This window comes from Capricornis sumatraensis, chromosome 10 (genome assembly GCF_032405125.1).
Source record: "Capricornis sumatraensis isolate serow.1 chromosome 10, serow.2, whole genome shotgun sequence".
NCBI lineage: Eukaryota > Metazoa > Chordata > Mammalia > Artiodactyla > Bovidae > Capricornis > Capricornis sumatraensis.
Window position 1 is genome coordinate 46,875,812 of NC_091078.1, and position 7,099 is coordinate 46,882,910.

General features: G+C 38.2%; 1 pseudogene; it reads right to left on the reverse strand.

Annotated features, from left to right (window-relative positions):
- Nucleotides 1-440: 440 nt before the first annotated feature.
- On the reverse strand, nucleotides 441-589 carry LOC138088027 (U1 spliceosomal RNA; annotated as a pseudogene).
- Nucleotides 590-7,099: the final 6,510 nt, after the last annotated feature.

Consider the following 7,099-nt stretch of genomic DNA (forward strand, 5'->3'; position numbering starts at 1 on the left):
CACAAAGAGGAACAAACCAAGATATGTTGCAATTCAAATGACAAAAACTTAAAGGGAGAATATTAAAAGCAACAAGGGAAAAGCAGCAAATAACATATAAGGGAACTTCCATTAAGCTGTCAACTGATTTTTCAGTGGAAACTGTGTAGGCCTAAAAGGAATGGTGCTATTTATTTAAAGTGATAAAAGAGAAAAATTTACAGCCAAGAATACACTCTGGGAGCTTTCCTGGTAGTACGGTGGTTAGGACTTTGCCTTCCAGTGCAGGGGATGTGAGTTGATCCCTGGTGAGGGACCTAAGATCTCACATGTTTTGCAGCCAGAAAATCAAAACATGAAACAAGTTATATTGTAATAAATTCAATGAAGACTTAAAACATTTTGAAAAGCAGAATAAACTCTACCAAGCAAGACTTTTTTTTTTCCTCAGAGTTTTTTAAGACTAGGAGAGTGCTATCACAAATTACACAGTCAAGTTTCCCACATTTGTGGAAATTGCAAGGATCAGCACATTCAGAGTGCAATGGATAAGCCTTGGCCTGAGGAAAACGCCTTCATGATCATGGAATCTCTTCTGCCAAGTAAGTATATTTTCTTTCATATTTGATGGAGAAATTAAAAGCTTCACAGATAAGCTAAAGCTAAAAGGGCTCAGTGTCACCAAACTTTATAATGAATGTTAACTTATTTAGGTGGAAAAGCCACAACTAGAAATAAGAAACTTACAAAAGGAAAAGGCTCACTGGTAAGGGTTAACATACAGTGAAAGTGAAAGTGAAGTCACTCAGCTGTGTCTGACTGTCTGTGACCCCATGGACTGTAGCCTACCAGGCTTCTCTGTCCATGGGATTTTCCGCACAAGAACACTGGAGTGGGTTGCCATTTCCTTCTCCAGGAGATCTTCCCCACCCAGGGATCAAACTCAGGTCTCCAGCATTGCAGGCAGCCACTTTACCTTCTGAGCCACCAGGGAAGTCCAATACAGTAAAGGCAGGAAATCATCCACATACAAAGCTAGTAGTGAGGTTAGAAGACAAAAGTACTAAAATCATCTATATATACAATAAGCAGTTAAGGAATGTGGAAAACAATTAGATGTAGTATTTGACATCAAAAACAGTAATCATTAGGAGAAGATATTATAAATACAGGGTTTTCAAAATGTGTTTGAAATTAAGAGATCAGTAACTTAAAATAATCATCTCTCTCTCTTTCTCTCTCTTTCTATATATATGTTATTGATTTTTCTATCTATAGTTACTAAACTATATATATATAACTAAGAGATCATTAATAGATATAACACACATTAACTATATATAATTAAGACATTGGTAACTTAAGCAATCATATTTCTCTCTACATATAGATATATAGAAAGAGATTGCAATAGAAAAACTTCAAACCAAAAATTTATAATAGACATACACACAAAAAGGAAAAAGGAAACCAAACATAACACTAAAGGTAGTCACCAGATAATGAGAGAAGAGAATAAAAGAAGAAGGGGAAGAAAAGACTTACAAAAACAAATTCAAAACAATTAACAAAGTGGCAATAAGAACATATATATTGATAATTACCTAAAACGTAAATGGACTAAATGCTCCACCTAAAAGATGGAGAGTGTATGAATGGATTTTAAAAAATAAGACAGGTGTACAAGTTGCCTACAAGACACTAACTTCAGATTTAGAGACACATACAGACTAAACGTGAGGGAGTAGAAAAACATACTCCATCCAAATGGAAATGAAAAGGAAACCAGAGCAACAATATTTATACCAGAGAAGATATATTTTAAAATAATGACTTTCAGTTCAGTCTCTCAGTTGTGTCCGACTCTCTGACCCCATGAATCACAGCGCGCCAGGCCTCCCTGTCCATCACCAACTCCCTTAGTTGACTCAGACTCAGGTCCATCGAGTCAGTGATGACATCCAGCCATCTCATCCTCTGTCGTCCCCTTCTCCTCCTGCCCCCAATCCCTCCGAGCATCACAGTCTTTTCCAATGAGTCAACTCTTCACATGAGGTGGCCAAGGTACTGGAGTTTCAGCTTTAGCATCATTCCTTCCAAAGAAGTCTCAGGGCTGATCTCCTTCAGAATGGATTCGTTGGATCTTCTTGCAGTCCAAGGGACTCTAAAGAGTCTTCTCCAACACCACAGTTCAAAAGCATCAATTCTTCAGTGTTCAGCTTTCTTCATAGTCCAACTCTCACATCCATACATGACCACAGGAAAAACCATAGCCTTGACTAGACGGACCTTAGTCAGCAAAGTAATGTCTCTGCTTTTGAATATGCTATCTAGGTTGGTCATAACTTTCCTTCCAAGGAGTAAGCGTCTTTTAATTTCATGGCTGCAGTCACCATCTGCAGTGATTTTGGAGCCCCCCCAAAATAAAGTCTGACACTGTTTCCACTGTTTCCTCATCTGTTTCCCATGAAGTGATAGGACCAGACGCCATGATCTTCGTTTTCTGAATGTTGAGCTTTAAGTCAACATTTTCAATCTCCCCTTTCACTTTCATGAAGAGGCTTTTTAGTTTCTCACCACTTTCTGCCATAAGGGTGGTGTCATCTCCATATCTGAGGTTATTGATATTTCTCCCAGCAATCTGGATTCCAGCTTGTGTTCCTTCCAGTCCAGCGTTTCTCATTATGTACTCTGCATAGAAGTTAAATAAGGAGGGTGACAATATACAGCCTTGACATAATCCTTTTCCTATTTGGAACCAATGTGTTGTTCCATGTCCAGTTCTAACTGTTGCCTCGTGACCTGTATACAGATTTCTCAAGAGGCAGGTCAGGTGGTCTGGTATTCCCATTGCTCTCAGAATTTTCCACAGTTTATTGTGATCCACATGGTCAAAGGCTTTGGCATAGTCAATAAAGCAGAAATAGATGTTTTTCTGGAACTCTCTCGCTTCTTCCATGATCCAGCAGATGTTGGCCATTTGATCTCTGGTTCCTCTGCCTTTTCTAAAACCAGCTTGAACATCTGGAAGTTCACTGTTCACGTATTGCTGAAGCCTGGCTTGGAGAATTTTGAACATTACTTTACTAGCATGTGTGAGATGAGTGCAATTGTGCGGTAGTTTGAGCATTCTTTTGCATTGCCTTTCTTTGGGATTGGAATGAAAACTGATCTTTTCCAGTCCTGTGGCCACTGCTGAGTTTTCCAAATTTGCTGGCATATTGAGTGCAGCACTTTCACAGCATCATCTTTCAGGATTTCAAATAGCTCAACTGGAATTCCATCACTTTCACTAGCTTTGTTCATAGTGATACTTTCTAAGGCCCACTTGACTTAACATTCTAGGATGTCTGGATCTATATGAGTGATCACACGATTGTGATTATCTGGGTTCTGAAGATCTTTTTTGCATAGTTCTTCTGTGTATTCTTGCCACCTCTTCTTAATATCTTCTGCTTCTCTTAAGTCCATTCCATCTCTGTCCTTTATCGAGCCCATCTTTGCATGAAATGTTCCCTTGGTATCTCTAATTTTCTTGAAGATATCTCTAGTCTTTCCCATTCTGTTCTTTTCCTCCATTTATTTGCATTGATGGCTGAAGAAGGCTTTCTTATCTCTTCTTGCTATTCTCTGGAACTCTGCATTCAGATGCTTATATCTTTCCTTTTCTCCTTTGTTTTTCACCTCTTTCTTTTCACAGCTATTTGTAAGGCCTCCCCAGACAGACATTTTGCTTTTTTGCATTTCTTTTCCATGGGGATGGTCTTGATTCCTGTCTCCTGTACAATGTCATGAACCTCAGTCCATAGTTCATCAGGCACTCTATCTATCAGATCTAGGCCCTTCAATCTATTTCTCACTTCCACCGTACAATTATAAGGGATTTGATTTAGGTCATACCTGAATGGTCTAGCGGTTTGCCCTACTTTCTTCAATTTAAGTCTGAATTTGGTAATAAGGAGTTCATGATCTGAGCCACAGTCAGCTCCTGGTCTTGTTTTTGTTGACTGTATAGAGCTTCTCCATCTTTGGCTGCAAAGAATATAATCAGTCTGATTTCGGTGTTGACCATCTGGTGATGTCCATGTGTAGAGTCTTCTCTTGTGTTTTGGAAGAGGGTGTTTGCTATGACCAGTGCATCTTCTTGGCAAAACTCTATTAGTCTTTGCCCTGCTTCATTCCACATTCCAATGCCAAATTTGCCTGTTTCTCCAGGTGTTTCTTGACTTCCTACTTTTGCATTCCAGTCCCCTATAATGAAAAGGACATCTTTTTTGGGTGTTAGTTCTAAAAGGTCTTGTAGGTCTTCATAGAACCGTTCAACCTCAGCTTCTTCAGCATTACTGGTTGGGGCATAGACTTGGATTACTGTGATATTGAATGGTTTGCCTTGGAAACAAACAGAGATCATTCTGTCTCTTTTGAGACTGCATCCAAGTACTGCACATCAGACTCTTTTGTTGACCATGATGGCTACCCCATGTCTTCTGAGGGATTCCTGCCCACAGTAGTAGATATAATGGTCACCTGAGTTAAATTCACCCATTCCAGTCCATTTTAATTCGCTGATTCCTAGAATGTCGATGTTCACTCTTGCCATGTCTTGTTTGACCACTTCCAATTTGCCTTGATTCATGGACCTGACATTCCAGGTTCCTATGCAATATTGCTCTTTACTGCATCAGACCTTGCTTCTATCACCAGTTACATCCACAGCTGGGTATTGTTTTTGCTTTGGCTCCATCCCTTCAGTCTTTCTGGAGTTATTTCTCCACTGATCTCCAGTAGCGAGTTGGGCACCTACTGACCTGGGGAGTTCCTCTTTCAGTATCCTATCGTTTTGCCTTTTCATACTGTTCATGGGGTTCTCAAGGCAAAAATACTGAAGCGGTTTGCCATTCCCTTCTCCAGTGGACCACATTCTGTCAGACCTCTCCACCATGACCCGCCCGTCTTGGGTGGCCCTGCAGGCATGGCTTAGTTTCATTGAGTTATAGTAACTCAATAATAGTAGAGTATTTTAACACCCCCCTTTCATCAGAGAGAAAATCAGTAAGGGAACACAGACCTTACATAGCACACTAGACTAAATGGACTTGCTTGATATATAGAGCATTCTATCCAAAAACAGGAGAACACACATTCTTTTAAGTTCACATGGAACATTCTCCAGGATATATCACACAATGGGCCACAAAACAAGCCACAGTAACTGTAAGAAAATTGAAATTATATCAAGCATCTTTTCCAACCACAATACTCTAAGACTAGAAATCAACTATAAAAAAGAAATAAGAAAAAGCAGCAAAACCTCACAACACATAGAGGCTAAAAAACATGCTTCTAAACAACCAATGGGTCACTTAAGATATTAAAGAAGAAATAAAAAAGCCCCAGGGAGAAATGAAAACAAAAACATGATGACGCAAAACCTACGGGATGTAGCAAAAGCATTTCTAGGAGGGAAGTTTATAGCAATAAAAACTTATCTCAGGAAACAAGGAAAATCTCAAATAAACAACCTGACCTCCTAAGGCAACTAGAGAAATAAGAACAAACAAAACCCAAAGTTAATAGAAGAAATCATAAAGATCAGAGCAGAAATAAATGAAATATAAACTAAAAAAATTAGAAACATTCAATGAAACTAAAGGCTGATTCTTTGAAAAGATAACCAAAGTTGATAAACTTATAGCTAGACTCATTGAGATAAAAAGGGAGAGAGCCCAAATCAATAAATCAGAAATAAAAAAGGAAAAGTTATATAGATGCCACAGAAATATAAAGCCTCATATAAGTGCTACAAGCAACTACACATCAATAAAATGGACTACCTAGAAGAAATGGACAAATTCTTGGAAAGGAACAATCTCCCAAAACTGAACCAGGAAGAAATAGAAAATATGAACAGATCAATTACCAGTAATAAAATTAAATCAGTAATTTAAAAACTTCCAACAAGCAAAAGTCCAGGACCAGATGACTTCACAGGTGAATCCCACCAAACATTTAGAGAAGAGTCAATGCCCTGATGGCTCAGCAGGTAAAGAATCCACCTGCAATGTGGGAGATGCAGGAGATGTGGGTCTGATTCCTAGGTTGGGATGATCCTCTGAAGCGGAAATGGCAACCCACCCCAATATTCTTGCATGAAAAATCCCATGGACAAAGGAGCCTGGCAGGCTACAGTCCAAAATGTCACAAAGAGTTGGACACAACTGAGCCACTGAGCACATACAATGCTTATCTTTCTCAAACTGATTCTATGAGGCCAGTATTACCCTGATAACAAAACCAGGCAAAGATATCACACAAAAAAGAAAATTATAGGTTAATATCACTGATGACAGTAGATGCCAAAACACACAACAAAATACTAGCAATCTGAATCTGACAATATATTAAAAGGATCATACACCATGATCAAGCGAAATTTATTGCAGAGATGTGAGGAATTTTCAATATCCTTAAATCAGTCAATGTGATAAACTACATCAATGAACTGAAAAACAAAAACCATATGATCATTTCAACAGATGCAGAAAAAACTTTGATAGACTTTAACATCTGTTCATGAAAAAAAAAAAACAACTTTCCAGAAAGTAGGCATAAAGTGAACACATGTCAACATAATGCAGGCCATTTATGACAAACCCGCAGCTAACATCATACTCAATGGCCAAAAGTTGAAAGCATTTCCTCTGAGATGATGAGCAAGAAAATGATGCACACTCTCAGCAATTTTATTCAACATAGTTTTTTGGAAGTCATAGCTATAGCAATCAGAGAAGAAAAAAGAATTAAAGGGAATACAGATTGGAAAGGAGGAAGTTAACCTGTCACTGTTTGCAGTTAACATGATATTATGAATAGAAGATCATAAAGATGCTACCAGAAAACTAAGAGAATTCATCAATGAATTCAATAAAGTTGCAAAATACAAAATTAATATACAGAAATATGTTGCATTTCTATGCACTAAAAATAAAATATTAGAAAGAGAAATTAAGGAAACAATCCCATTTACCATCATATCAAAAAGAAAAAAATACCTAGGAATAAAGCTACCTAAAGGAGATCAGTCCTGGGTGTTCATTGGAAGGAATGATGCTAAAGCTGA